Raw genomic sequence first — 16,236 nt, 5'->3', positions numbered from 1 at the left:
ACAATCTCTGCCTCTCATCTCTTTCTCCGTTCAAGAAATTCAAGCGCACTTCCAAAATTAATGGCATTAAGGAAGGCTCAAACTGTTCCCGCAACCGGCGTAAAGAACAAAAGCGTCATCGTCGCAACTGGTGTCACTTTGGGCATCACGACTCGAAGCATGGCAAGAGCTACTTTTGCCGCCTCTTTCACCTCTGCATCAACTCTTCCAAGGGAACAAAAGCACCCAAGGCACGAGCCTTTGATCACCTTAGCCTCACTAAAGGCACCAAGGGGGGAAAGCCCAAGGAAATACTCCGAATCCATGCTCTCCGATGCCGATTCAAGTGACAGTTCAGCCATGTAAGTCATGACCATTGGAGCAACTTCAATCGATGAGCAGCTGGCTCAAATGAATGAAGCAATCGCAAGGCTAACCCGAACTGTGGAAGAAAAAGACTTGCAAATTGCAGCACTAGTCAACCGACTGGAGGCGCAGGACGGCGATAAACCCGACCCAGAGGATGATCCACTAAAGGGAGGAGCTGGCGGAGACGAAGAACCCCCAGTGAAGAAAATCGATGGAAAGTCGGAGCAAGACCAAGCAGCGGCACTCATGGGATCTCTTTCTATCCAGCAGCTGCAGGAGATGATCACCAACACCATCAAGGCACAGTACGAAGGGAGCTCACATACCTCCTTGTTTTACTCAAAGCCCTATTCCAAGAAGATTGATGCCCTAAGGATGCCAAGGGGTTATCAACCACCAAAGTTTATGCAGTTTGATGGAAAATGAAACCCAAAGCAACACGTTGCACATTTCGTCGAAACTTGCAACAACGCGGGGACGGAGGGTGACTACCTCGCCAAGCAGTTTGTGCGCTCGCTGAAAGGAAATGCCTTTAAGTGGTACATGGACCTAGAGCCTGAGTCCATCAACAGCTGGGAGCAATTAGAGCGGGAATTCCTCAACCGCTTCTACAGCACCCGCCGCACTGTGCGCATGCTAGAGCTAACGAGCACAAAGCAGTGAAAGGACGAGCCAGTCATTGACTACATCAACAGATGGCGCACTCTAAGCCTCGGCTGTAAAGACAGGCTCTCGGAAACCTCTTCAATTGAGATGTGCATCCAAGGGATGCAATGGGGTTTGCAATACATCCTTCAAGGCATTAAACCATGGACATTCGAGGAATTGGCCACCCGCGCCCATGACATGGAGTTGAGCATCGCCCATCATGGGAAGAAGGAACCAATCGCCAACTACAAGAACGACAAAGTTCTTGAGACAAGGTGGAGAAGGCTACGTGGAAATCCACCAAAAAAGCAATGACAGTCAACACAGCTCCCGTCAAAATCCCTACACGAGGCAAGGCGATTTAAACCGAAGCTTTTCGTGATCAAGAGATGCGTAGACGCACTTTGAAGGAGCTTGAGGAGAGGACTTATCCTTTCCCCGACTCTGATGTGGTTGCCATGTTAGAAGACTTGCTGGAAAAGAAGGTGATTGGTTTGCCTGAGTGCAAACGGCCAGAAGAGATGAATCGCACTAACAGTCCAAGGTACTGTAAATTCCACCTCTTCATCAGTCATCCGACAGAAAAATGTTTCGTGCTGAAAGATCTCATCATGAAACTGGCTTAGAAAGGAATCATCGAGCTAGATCTTGACGATGTGGTGAAGTCAAACTATACCACCTTCACTTTTGGCTCTTCCGACTCAAAGTTTTCACCTCAACCGCTGGGGGCATCCTTCAAGACAAGCAAAGTTGAAGGATGGACTCAAGTCACTCCTAAGAAATTGCACAAGAAGCATACGTCTCCTCCACAAGTCCGCCAATCGGAAAGGGGGCAAAGCAGCTCTTGTCAACCTTCAAAGCAACGTGAAATTGCGACACAAAGATCGTCCGTTGCCATCACGATGCGCGACTTCTTGCTCGAAGACTTCTTCAATCACGCGGTCAAAGCTCCCTGCTATGAAAATTGTGAGGAACGCCTCTCCCGGATTGCTTGACAAAATTAACAAATTCTCCTCGCCCGCACGAGTCTAAACTGCATGGCACAAAGCTCCTGGTCTGCACGAGCATAAAAGGCAACACCAACGCTCCTTGCCTGCATGAGCTGAAACTGCAAACGGCACAAAAAAAAAATATATTTGAACTACGTTACTACTTGATCTCTTCTTTGGAGGGGTACGTAGGCAGCTCGAATGTTCAAATTTTTCGAGTTCAGTCACATCAAAATAAAAAGCATAAATGTTTTATTAAAGAAGGTCAATTTTATTACAAATTTATTTTGTTAAGAAAATTTGCAATTTTCTTTGTACAAAATTAAATTACAGTTTCTTCGGAAAAAAAAGAAGGAAAAAACAAAATAAAATCAGAAGATGGAAGCTTTTCTCCGCACTCGGCCTACTGGGCCTTTCTCTGCTTGGCCTGCGACGCCAGGATCCATGTCCGCAAACCCCACTCCCATGACTTCATTGCCGCGATGACTAGAAGACCCACCTTGGCAATCACCATTTGGGCCGGCTGTTGGGTCACGGGCTAATATCCTTAAAGCCCAAATCCTCATCACCCCCTCACCTGACATTCATCATCTCTCATCAGCACCATCCAAGGTACCTGCACAATCCTCATCTTCCACAAGTGGTCAACAACCGAGAAATCGAGACAGTTGTGGCTTAAGTGATATCGACAAAGCATGGAAAATGATGGAAATTGCAAAGTCAAGAATGGATGCTGATAAAATTGCAGCGGCAGTTCCGTCAACATAACAAGTGATTCAAGAAAACGAACCAATGTAAATCCTTGTTTTGGTACTTCAAGTCAAGCACAATCCTCATCTTCCGCAGGGTGTCATCGACCAATAAATCAAGTTGGTTGTGGAACACGTGACATTAAGTCGAAACAGCACGTTCATACAAACACCAGCAATAGCAGTGATGGATGCACACGCCGCAACCACCACTCTCAACCGTCGTCTCCGTCAGTCTTCCAGAAGAAACTGAACGGATGCGAAGGCCCACGACGTTGCTGCACAGCACTTCCGTCGTCACAACACCGTCACTCCGATGACACTCTTGCTCGCGACAGCGATTTCGAATCAGGTGGCTCGACGTCGTCTCCGAACCGTATTGAGTGACAACTTGTCGGTTTCAGATCTGGGTTCACCTGCCCCAGTCATTTCCTTGCCGTTCTGCTCGAAATCGCCTGTACCATCCGTCCCTTCGACGCCGAGTCTTCCATCGGTGAAAACCAGACCCGATGCTAATAAAGTCACGGTGCTGGTGGAGATCATAGAGGTAGGGTCGCAGCGGCAGAAGGAGATATTGGTGGCAATTTTGTTGCGACTGGAGTTGCAGGTTCAGGACCGTCTGATAAAAATGGAAATCGTCAAGAACTGCATCGCCGGGAGCGAGATGTTAGAGGTCCTCATCCAACCTTCGGACCGCCATCTTGAAGCTCAGCCGCATGTCGACGACGAGCAGAGAACCCCTTTAATGGTTGCTGCTACATATGTTGTCGAAACTCAGAGACGCAACAATGACGACAGGGTTGATACGGAGAGCCATAGCTTCTACGGTGTCGTCGAGATCAACGACGGCATCTTCGTTACGTCTGCATCCAGGCTATGGCGTCAGAGGCCCAAGCCCAACAGGTGGACCTCAAAGCCCAAGACAAAACGGACATCAAGACCCTACTCGAATCAGACCAGTATGTGTGCGAAGATCTTCAACCAGGGAATTCCTCAGGACACCCAACAAGAAATGCAGCCCGAGTCACCATCTCCTCCACCATCGAGGTTGTCCCTGCCTTACCTCCGCTCAGTTCGAGGGTCTTGGGTTCGAGTTTGTCCTTCTTTGCCTAGCTGCTGTGTCGTGGGACTTGGATTGCATCCCTCTCCTCCTCGACGCTACGCACTACCTCCTCCTTCTTCCGTCTCTCGGACTCGGCCTGGGTTTTCACCCACGAACCCAGCTTGCAGAGAGCACCATATATAAAAAAAGAAAAAGAAAGAAGAATAAACAAAATAAAATTATAAGGGTTTCGGTGCATCAGGCACCATACAAAAGAAACAATAAAAAAATAAAAAAATATTAAAATAATATATATATATATATATATATATATATATATATGGATGGTGCATCAGGCACCATACAAAAGAAACAATAAAATAAATAAATAAATATTAAAAGAATATATATATATATATATATATATATGGATGGTGCATCAGGCACCATGTGCAAAGAAAAAAAAAATATATATATAATAAATGGATGATGCATCAGGCACCATCTGCAAAAATTAAAAAATTAATAATAATAATAATAATAATAATAATAAATAAATAAAAAAGAAGAAAGTGGATCCTTGGTGGCTAGCACCATGCAAAAAAAAAGGGAAAAGGTTTTGGAATGGTGGATCAGTCCATGTGAAAAATTAATATGTATGTATGTATGTGTGTGTGCATAATATATGTATGTTTACAGCAAAAAATAAAAAATAAAAAATAATAAAAAAAAAAAAAAAAACAAAACAAATGCATTGAGAGAAATAAAGTCCGTTTTTATTTATTTTTTCTGGAAATTTTACATAAATTTGCATTATACATACTTAAAAAAAAAAATCAAATCAAATCAAATCAAATTTACAAGAGGGGATCTTCAAGGACGATCAGGTGCCGCCTCACCACTCGGCAGAGCTCCAGAAATGAGAGGCGCCGGAGGTTGACTGTTTGAAGCCACACCACTCGGCGGAACTCCAGGAAGAAGAGGAGCCAAAGGTTGATCATTTGGAGCTTCATTACGCGGTACAGCCCCAGAAGACGAAGGCAAATGCTGCTGGAACAAACCCACAAACCTCTGATGATCAAGTAAAATCTGACCATCAGATTCCTGCATCTCGTTAATCTTCCTCTTCATGTTTGTCGCATAGCTATGTGCGAGCTTATGCAACTGTTTATTCTCCTACTTGAGCCCTCTGATCTCCTGTTTGAGACTCATCACTTCAGCCGCCAATGATTCAACTTGACGGGTTCGAGCAAATAGGCGTTGGGCCATATTAGACACAGAACCTGCACACTGCACACTGAGAGCCAGAGAATCCTTAACAGCCAACTCATCAGACCGTTTGGAAAGTAGTTTGTTATCTCTGGGAGTGACAAGGTTTCGGGCCACCACCGCAGCAGTCATATCATTCTTCACCACTGAATCCCCAACGGTAAGAGGACCAGTAGGGGATATAAAGGATGGGCGCCATATGTTGTCTGGGGAAGGCGGGGGTGCCTCTTCACCAAGGTTTAAGTCAAAACGACGGTCGGAGGGTCCAGACATTTTCAAAGTGTTGAAGAAAGAAAAGATCGGACAAATCAAGATCTTAGAAGTGCAAGAAGGGAGTTTCTACAAGCGAAAATTCAAGTGTGCTTTGAAACGAACTGCGTGCCTCTATAAAGATCAACACTCGACGGGATTTCAAAGATCGAAGAGGCGAGCTCATAATTCGAAGAGGCCAATTCAAAAATCAAAGAGGCAAGCTCAGAAAGCGGAGAAGCATCTTGCTTTTCCAGACGCGTTAGCACCCGTCACACGCAAACTCAGCTTTGCGAAAATCACGGGCAATTTGTCGAAGCGCCGATCCCAGATATCGAAGAGGCGCCAGTCTTTTTCAGCCTCGTCAATACCTGTCACATGCACACTCAGCTTGACGAAAATTACGGACAATTTGTCGAAGATTTCTGATAAAGAAGAAAGCACGTGAAGCCATGCTGATCAATCACGCATTGGTTGACGACACGAGTAAAAGAATAGTACCTCTACAGGTACTAAAGAATTTCCTATAACTGTCCACCTTCACCCTCCATAGCAAGGCAGACATACAGAACCTTTCTTCATCTCCGAGAATGCCTTCCCAACGAAGCCTCTCGGGTCACTCAGTGTTCCTTATTCCTTGGGGTACCTCTGCAAGCCAATGACTCCAAAGCAAAAGTATCTCATATCACCAGGGTAGAAAGCAAGAGTATCTCATATCATGCGTTCTCCCTGTCCTTTCCTTTGTCCTTGTTCCTACCTACAAAGACAAGGATAAAGAAAACAATATGCCGGAACTTCCACTCAAACTCGGGTAAGGAACCGACTGCTGGGAACCCTTCCCTGATTGCCTACCTAGCATTGCTCTCGAGTACTTGTCTCCCACTGCTGCTGTACTTCCAAAGAAGCTACCACATCTGCCTGAAGAACAGATAAAGGCAAGTGAAAATGATACCTTGCAGCATGTGGAGACAACGTGCAGAAGAAACAAGCAGAGAAGAATGCGGTCTGCACAGTCAACTCAGCAGAAGGAGTCTGAACTGAGGAACTCGAGAAGCTGCCACATCTGCCTGAAGAAACAAGCAGAGAAGAATGCAGCATGCACAGTCAACTCAGCAGAATGAGTCTGAGATGAAGAACTCGAGAAGATGCCGCATCTGCCTGAGGAACAGTTAAAGGAAATGAAAATGATACCTTGAAGCATGTGGAGACAAGTGCAACAAAGCACGTGCTAAGTCATCCGCTACTTCTTCAAAATCAAAAGTATCTTATATCATCAGGGTTGCAATCACTCTGGACGGTGAACTCGTTTTGACCCTCAAATTCTTGGGTCGACTTATTAGGCGTTGTGGGCTGCACGTGCCGATTCACCACCCTTGAATCAAATCCTTAAAGATCAAGTCACCAACTGGAAGAAGAGCCCATCAATCTTGAAGATCATACCATTGACCAAACTGCTCAGGTGTGAATTAGAAAGATTGAACAAAGCAACAAGTCGTCACCTTCACCTCGTGCCTGCTTGCCATGTGTTCGAGTTAACCTTCAAGAATCAAGCCTCAATGGCCCTTGAAGAAGTTTCCTGCCAAATTCAAGATCAAGCCTCGACGGCCTTTGAAGAAATCACAAGTCCGATTCAAGATCAAGTGTCTACCACCCTTGAATCAAAACCTAGTTCAAGAATAAGCTGTGGAAAATCAACAATTGGAGGAATCCAGAAAATCCTCCAACCCAGTTCAAGATCAAAGCTGTGGAAAGTCAACAAGCGTAACAAAATACGTGCCGATTCATCCACTACCAAAGCCAAATATCATCTACCACATGAAGCTCCTTGTGGTCCAATTTCAACCTTCAAGATCAAGCCTCGACGGCCCTTGAAGAAATCTCCAACCCAATTCAAGATCAAGCCTCAACGGCCCTTAAAGAAATCTCCAACCCAATTCAAGATCAAGCATCAACGGCCCTTGAAGAAATTTCCAGCCCAATTCAAGATCAAGCCCCAATGGCCCTTGGATCGACATCTACAATAAGGGACTTCAAAACACATCTCCTACACATGACAAGCACATGTATACGACGCGCCTTGAAGTGGGGGCATTTGTAGACATCGAAATTTTGGTAAATAAATGTTGACCGATAAATCAAAGTTTCAACGCTCATGTATTACATAAATTTTACACGTGGCGTGTGTCTAAACAAAAAATCGAAATAAGTTGGAAAAGTTATCAAACAGTACACGTGTCAACACTTGGCAGAAACGACTTATTTCATCTGGGATATTATATTCAAAATTAGGCCTTGGAAAATTCTATAAATACAAGCCCATTTCATTCATTTTTGGGGAACCAAAATCATTAGGCAAAATTCTTGAAGCTCTGAAACTCCGAAGCTCTCAAGCATCCAGGTTCCCGAAGAATCAAGAAAGCTCTCTTCGTTCTTCGTTATTCGTTCATCGTTCATCCTAAGATCAAGCCCCAACGGCCCTTTGGATCAACAATCATCCGTCAACCTTCAAGATCAAGCCCCGACGGCCCTTGAAGAAAGTGTTCTTCGTTCCTCGTTCATCGTTCTTCCAAGATCAAGCTCCGACGGCCCTTGGATCAACCATCCACCAATTCAAGATCAAGCCCCAAAGGCCCTTGAAGAACTTCCACCAATTCAAGATCAAGCCCCGACGGCCCTTGGATCAACAACATCAACAAATCCATACGTCCAACCATTCTTCAAGATCAAGCCCAAAAGCCCTTGGAGATCTGTTCATCACTGTTCTTCAAAGATCAAGCCCAAAAGCCCCCTTTGAAGATCCGCTCAAATCCACCTTCAAGATCAAGTCCACGGCCCTTGAAGAACGTTCATCTTTAGATCAAGCCCAACGGCCCTTTGGATTAATCGCACATCCACAAATACACACCTTACGGAGATTGAATCAGAGGATCAAATTTAAGAGAGATTGTAACCCAAAATCATCAAATACAAATATTTGTTTGTGCACGTTGTTCTTGTCTCTTTCGTTTCAGGAATTTTTCGTGTTCACAAAGGCCTATTCATTTTTATTTACGTAAAAATTGCACAAATTCAGTCCACCAACTCCAAAGCCTAGACCAAAGCTCAGACAAACATCTCACTTCACTTCAGCTTGTCCGAGGCATCAGACAGAAGTCCCTTGGAAGTGCATTTGCCACACAGACGACCAGAGCCCGGGAATATCTTAACCCTTTAAATGCATAGGCATGTGTCATCTGCCACGCTGAGGTCACTGCTGTGATCGTGCAAATCGCCTCAAGATATAGTTGAAGGTCACCTACTAGGAATTACAATCACTATCAGTGGAAAATTACCAATCTACCCTTCTTGCAGCTCAGCGATATAATCGAGGTTGATCATTCTCCCATGCATATAAATAGAGCTACATGCCTTCAAGCTTAAGACTTTCGTCAAATTCAATCTCTACAATTAAACAAAAATCTTGAGTGATTCTTTAATCAACCTAATTGCTTTTCAGCACAAACCCAATTGTTTTTCCAAACAACTTTCTTATACAGACACAAAAGGTTTAAGCAAAGCCTCAGGGGCAGTCTCTCTATCAAGCCATGCTGCTTCAATCTATTTCTCTTTATCTGCATTCCCATACTAACTCTTCCCACACTCTCTTATAGAATTAGCTACAATCTCAAAGTCTTCATTCAAAGCAAACACTACCTACGATCCCTGAGATCTAAAACTTTTACAACTCTACCACCCTAGGGTATGATTCAGTTGGTGTGCAATTCCAACCACCTTGATTTCCCCTCCTAGGTGCATGTTTTGTACTAAGTCCAATCCTACACCAATGATCTCGGTGGACTCCTCTAGCATTATCATACCCTTCATGGCCTAAATCTTGCTAGAGTTTTTATTGCTTTCCTTACGTTTCCGGTCAATTTACATTTCAAGTCATGTATCTCTGCCCATCAGCCTAGACTTTACTTTTGTAAACAATTGTAAAACTCTGTCATGAAATAATTACATTTTGTTCCTCGTTTTAGTTTCTATTTCGCTTTCATTTACTTTGTAGGCAAACATAAACAAAACTCGATCGTTTGCTCGAGGCACATGAGAAACTGAATCAGCACCCCCACTAGGTGCACAATCATTCGGTTAAGAAGTCAGATTAATGCGCAACTTTCACACAATCAAACACTAACACTGTCTGTTTCCAACAATGACATGCCTATTCTTGTTTTCTCGAGCCACCTTGTGACACTGAGACCAAAAATATACTTAGGACAAATACACATTGAACATAGTCCAAACTCCGTCCAGTTTGAACACCGACAGCTGGAATGCAAGATACGTGTTTAGGACCTTAGGTTGATAGACTAGCTGGTATATGCACTCTCATATTAAAAACATCAACTTCGGGCATGTGTTAACTTCAAATATTGGAAAAATTGTTTGGTTTGCCCTTAGGGGCACTCTCACACACACATTATTGGGAAAAAGTTGATTTATTAATTGTTACATTTATAGATACATGTATATCATGATAAGGCTGAAAAGGAGACAGTGATTCATGCTTTCCCAGTTCATCTTTCATTGACAAAGAAGCTACTTGAATCATATGGTCCTAACACCAACTGCAGCAAACATCAAAAGTTGAAGTTGAATATATATAGTACACTTCTGACTCCAAAGTTACATTCAACTATAATACAAAAAAGGTATGGTCAATAAACCATATTCCTAGTTAGAATTTATTGCAAAGAAAAAGGTATGATCAATAAACCATATTCCTATAGTTTATTGTAGTAATGGCCAAAATACTCAAGTTTTACTTTAGTAATTACCATCAATTTCACACATGTAACCGTCAATTTCACGCATGAAGTTAGTAGTAATCTCACTCAACAGAAATATATCAGCTTAGTGCGTGATGTGGTGGTTCACCATCTAGCATTACAGCCAGTGATATCTATATATTCATGGTTTTCCTGTACATTAAATAATTAAGGTGCAACATCTTATGTTTTCAGGCTGCACAAAATGGACCCCAAGTCATTGACAAAAGAAAAAAAAAAGACCCCTAGTCATGTGCTCTTATGAAAAGGATCAGGGCATGGGGCAGTTTGCTTTCTTAGCTTTTTAGCTACGTTCACCAGACTCAACCCCATATCTTCAATTCAATTTTAAGGTATATATTAAACTCATGGTCGGCAAAAAAAAAAAAAAAAAAAAACAAAACAAAGCAAAACAAAACATTGATTTTGGGACCTCCTTAAATTTTAGTAGTGGTAAGATATATTGTGTGTGACCATGAAGAAATTAATAAGCACTTTAATACAATTTGGTGTTTCACCCCGGTCATGCTCGGACTCATTCTTTGTGAATTAAGTTAAAGCATGTCATTCACACATGTTCTCCTTACTCCCTATGGTGCTTCCATTTAAAAAAATAAATAAACATATATATATATATTATGATGTATCTGCTAGCTAGCTAGGATAAGAAGGGCGCAGATAGTGCCCACCACCTCCACCTCTGTGATTACTATTGATCGATCTTGACATTCCGTGCGCGTATGCATATTGTTAACATTTTCAGTCATATTCACACTAGGGTAACAAGTTTATTGAGCATTCACTGTTCTCATTCACTCTCATTACCTTTCATACCTAGGCTTTCAAGGCCAGATATATTCTTGCAAAAGTCTCGGTCATAGTCCCATATATGGCGGTATAAGGTTTAGGCCGGTTCAGGGCGTGTAAGCCAGTTTTGCAAAAATAAGTTATACGCACATGAGCTTGAAATAGTATCGGAACGGATGTACAAAAATGAGAAAGGAGGGTCATAATTTTGAAACGAAGTACCCTTTTCAAAACATGTGTAGTAGGGCCGTCTCTGAGATTTCGAGGGCTCTGTGCGAAATTTATAAAATAGCTCCTTTTTAGGACAATATATTGGTACTAGAAAGTAATAACTTAAATAAAAACAAACTTTATAACTCACTAATTGTAAGTTTACAAATGTCATTAAATAATAAGTAAAAAGAGTTACAAACATAACCTTCACTAAATGCACAAAAGCAGTTCAATCTTAGGCAACCAAATAAGAACAAAAAAAAAAAAACAAAACTTCAAAAACTCTAACTTTAAGTTTCACTTAAATTTATAGCATTATTATATAATAAAATGAAAAGAAAATCATTTTTAAGGTGTTATTGACACTTCTAATCTCTTATGTGCACCCCAAATTTTTATATTTAGAAAAAAAAAATTTACACTTATAAGAAGTGCACTATGAGATTTTAAAGAGCTAATAAATGTAATTTTTTTAATATATAACATTATTACATATAAATATAAGATACCGCTACTTAAAACTACGGTCTAGTAGTATTTATCTTCACTTGTAAGTAAGAAATCTTAAGTTTGATTCTCGCCAAAAGCGAATTTTAACCACATTATTGCTAATCCATTGTAAGGTTTAGCTCATTTTTCACCCCCTTAGTATAAATAATCATTTGTTCAAAAAATAAATATAAGATACCCAAAATTTTTTGGGGGCCCTTCAAATTTGGGGACCCTTCAAATTTGGAGGTCCTGTACGATTGCACATTTTACCCCCCCCCTTATCGCCGCCTCTGATGTGTAGTATGTGTAGTGTATTATGTATGAGAACATGAGCATCCTTTTCTTGTACCCACAGGGTTGACAACCTAGTCGTCCCTAGCTAGTCTTAAGGCTTTCCTAATTGGAGCTCAATATAAAGTGATTACTTTTGCTAAAGGTTAAGGGGGACATATATTCCAAGTACTAATTACTATAGTTTTAATCTGAATAGAATGTTGGGGAAATGGGGTATCATAAAAGAGAGTAACATGAAAGAAAACTAATTGAGGTATAACAGCTTCTTTTCCTTTGTTTACACGGCTACAAAAATTGACCCCTGAAAGATACCTTTCAAACCTACGTTCATTGTCTAAGATCTGTCACAAATTCATCCACACACACACACACACACACATATATATATATATATATATGAAATTGTCATATTCATCAAGTCATAAATTTCTATTTTAATTGCACTGTTAAAAAAGAGGGCCTTCATTTCCGGTCCCATTTCATGATATTGTATTGATCTAATCCAAGAGAAATTTTTTATATGTATCGGGAACATGGCCTGGTGCTCTAAGTGTCATAATACAATTCTAAAGTTTTTTGCTCGCAATTGAAGTCAAATCGATGTAAATAAAAAACTGAAACAAACACAACCTCATAAATCTTGCACTCTAATCATTGTGCAATAAGTTACTAGATTTAAATTCTAAACAACTCAAGGTTCTCAATGGGTATCTAAAAAGTATTGCAATAACTTCATAAAAAGAGGCTGACTCATATCATAAAAAGGAAATTTATTTAGTTGGAATGCATAGCTACTGAAACTTCTTGATGGATTGTCACAAATTTAGAGCCCCAAACCAGTCACAAATCAAGCTTTAACTGATGAAACTTGTTGATGGATTGTCACAACAACAATTTGAATGCATATCTAAATGAGGTATTCATCAATTTACCCCCTGAACTTATAAGGATTGGCCAATTTCCCCCCTCAACTTTAATTTTGGCCAAGTTCCCCCCCCCTCAACTTTCATAATTAGTCAATTTCCTCCTTCAACTTTAATTTTGGCTAATTTCCCCTCTCAACTCTCATAATTAGTCAATTTGCACCCTACTGTTAATTTTTAAAAAAATTTTCATCTATTCTTCCGTTAAGTAGGTATCCACATGACTGCTTTTGATGGGCAAAAAAGTCATTTTCCCTACACATTCTATCTTCTTCCTTTTCTTCGTACTTTCTCTTCTTCTTCCTTTTCTCCAAGCCGAGCCCTCCCTCCTCCATTGTTTGCAGCCCAATCCATTTGATATGCTGCTTTTGCAGTTTGCAACTGCCCACACCCTGTCGCCTCCTCCCTCGGCCTCGTCTACCTCTGGTAAGGTGTAGGGAAACCTACTCAATGGAAAATGACAATAGGGTGCAAATTGAAAAAAAAAATGACAGGAGGGTGAAAATTGACTTTTTTTGCCCTTCAAATGCAATCATGCGGATTACCTACTTAACGAAAAAATAGATGAAAAATAAAAAAAAATTAACAGTAGGGTGCAAATTAACTAATTATGAGAGTTGAGGGTGGAAATTGGCCAAAATTAAAGTTGAGGGGGGAAATGGACCAATTATGAAAGTTGATGAGGGAAATTGGCCAAAATTAAAGTTGAAGGGGAAAATTAGCCAATCCTTACAAATTCAGAGGATAAATTGATGGATACCTATCTAAATACCCTTTAACTTATGTTAAAACGATCGCCGGACTTCAAATTTGCACCAACTTCCATACTGTATATGGAGAAAAAAAGTTCAAAGAGAACCTGTTTTATTTATTTAGTAATTATTGCATATTTTTGTTTTGTATTTTGCTTTTGTGCGTGCAACATACCAATCAGACCTCATTGACTTTTATTAAACATCATCTATAGCAGTTAGCACGAAAGCATGTGACAGATTTAGGAAATTAGTAAAATTTTAAGGTTGGTGGTGTAGGAATCTAATTCCCCTGTCTAATCAATCTTTGCAGAATATTTCTTTTACTCATTTTCATGCAGAAAAAGCAACTAGTACTCGCTGTAACAGTTATGCAAATGCAAAGGTAAGCTTGTAGCCTTCAGCCATGCAGCTTTTGCACCCATTACTTGTTCACTTGCTGTCGACTCTTTCTCCCACTTTATACACATTAAAATTACATGGGGTGTTGTAATTTTATTGCTTTTAGTATAATTATTTTGCTTATCATTGTAATATAATACGTGTTTTGTCAGAAGGAGAGGGATTTGAGAACCTGTAAATCTGAGATGAACATGCAGACAAATCCCAACCTTGATCTTCTCACGTTATTTAGCTTTTCCCGCTTAAAGATTGTGGTTTAATATAAAAATAAAATAAAATAAAATAAAATAAAATAAAATAGAATAAATAAATAATCTTCCATGCAATTAACCGGTTGTGAAAATAGATGAAGGTTGAAAAGCTACAAAATCGGTTAACCTGCTAATAAAGTAAAAGTAGGGTCCACTTGGTTCAACCCTTCCGTTAAAAAAAAAGAAAGGAGGATGGCCCACCTGTCTCTCCTCTCTCTCCTCTCTCTCCCTCTGCTTCTTTTTCGTCATCATTTATTTATTTTTTATTTTGTATAGATACCGCATGTTAAATGTTACAAAGCTTACAATGTAGTATACAAATAATTCTTCAATCTCATCATAGCTATCTTATGCTAAGATATGAACACTAATTTCACCTCAAAGCTTCGCTGCTGCGCAGGGCCCAGTAGTATGATATTTGTGTTCATATGTAATAAGAAATTCATCACATTCTAGTAATTATTTAATAAAAAGAGATATTTGTTGAATCCACTTAAAGATCCATATTGGAAAGTTCTAGCCAAAATAATTGTTGATCAAGTTATGTATATAAGAATGACCTCAACATGAGATACATCATGGAGATCATACTTCATACATATCTATATGGTTACTTCTTGTCATGCTATGTTTGGATTTGATACGGTTGATAGATTTGATTTTTTGTGCCAAAAATTTTTGTTTGACTCTGTATGATCCAAATGACTTAAATGGATTAGGGTATTAAAGAAGGTAAGAAATAGGTATTATGATTTCAATTAGTAGACATGTATTTTCCAACAAATTATTGACCTTTGAGTATTTCGGGTGGTTGCAGGGCAAGAAGGTGCATTCGATCATAAATACAAACTGCTAAAGAAAATCATGGTTAGACCTTTCTTGTTAATCATCATTAACAGATGATTTATAAATGAATTACAAGTTTTTGATGGCTGACGTAGAGATTAATCGGGCGATTTGGATATGAACAGGAATCAATGGCTGTTCGAGAAGTTCCGACGGTGATCATGTCATCAGAAAATATCCCTACTCTCTTCGACTAAGCATGTCTGTTTTATATTTTGGCTTCTACTTGATTTATTTTATTTCTTAAGCCTAGAAGATTATATTTGTGAATCTATCACTTATACCGTGTTGGTGAAAAGTGAATGAGAGTTACCCTTTTCACTAGTATATGTAAATTACACTTGTAACCTGTTTGTAATCTCATGGCCTTTCTTGCTTGCATATGTTTTGATTGATTGCAGGCAAGGCAAGGTTGCAAACACAGAGATAGAGGGGATGCTAATTGTGCCAAAAGTGATACTTGTGTTTGCACCTAAAATGTACCCATTTTTACTTATTTGGGCAATTGACAGAGGAAAGTGACTAATATTGCAGAGGAAAGTGACTAATATTGCAGATTGCTTGTAATTTAAATGACTGAAAATGAGTTGTACATAAAGACTACAAATGAGATCGATACTACAAGTGAGTAGCATAGCTAATAAACTAGACAAAAGATGGCTTTTGTGAGGGCTGATCCTAAAAAGGATAAAGGCTTGGGGGCTGACTACAGCTTCGTGAAGGCAAATCTGGTTTGAGTAGAGTTTGTGCTTGTATTTATTTGTTTGATTGAGTGTCCATAATCCTTGTGCATCTGCTTCTTTATATAGAGGTTTGGAAGAGCTCCCTTGCTGAGATCTTTGTACTTGCCCGAAAGAAGCTTGGGCAGCTTGCATTTCATTACGTGGGCAGCTTGCATTGCATTTGCCAACTTGCATGTAGAAACAATATTAAAAGGGAAACTTGCATCTCCATCACATGTTTTTAGCACATGTCTCCCCACTTGTAATAAACTAACAATGAAAAAAGAAGCAAGTTGCATCTCCACCACATGCCTTTTCCCACTTGCAATAAAATAATTAAAAGAAGCAAACTAGCTTCTTTCACTACACATTCTTGCCCGAAAGCATGCATGGTATCTTTACATCCACTTGCATGAAAAAACATGCACT

At 40.2% G+C, this 16,236-nt stretch overlaps 1 long non-coding RNA gene across 1 annotated transcript; it reads left to right on the top strand.

The window, feature by feature from the left end:
• The first annotated feature begins 15,054 nt into the window (after positions 1-15,054).
• LOC126628267 (uncharacterized) lies at positions 15,055-15,623 on the top strand. Its single transcript, XR_007625335.1, has 3 exons — positions 15,055-15,106; positions 15,211-15,286; positions 15,487-15,623. It is a non-coding gene; the product is annotated as an uncharacterized LOC126628267 (long non-coding RNA).
• The last annotated feature ends 613 nt before the right edge of the window (positions 15,624-16,236 follow it).

The sequence above is a fragment of the Malus sylvestris genome, chromosome 7 (genome assembly GCF_916048215.2).
Source record: "Malus sylvestris chromosome 7, drMalSylv7.2, whole genome shotgun sequence".
Classification (NCBI taxonomy): domain Eukaryota; kingdom Viridiplantae; phylum Streptophyta; class Magnoliopsida; order Rosales; family Rosaceae; genus Malus; species Malus sylvestris.
The sequence above is the reverse complement of the archived record's forward strand: the minus strand, read 5'-3'. Positions and strand labels throughout refer to the sequence as shown.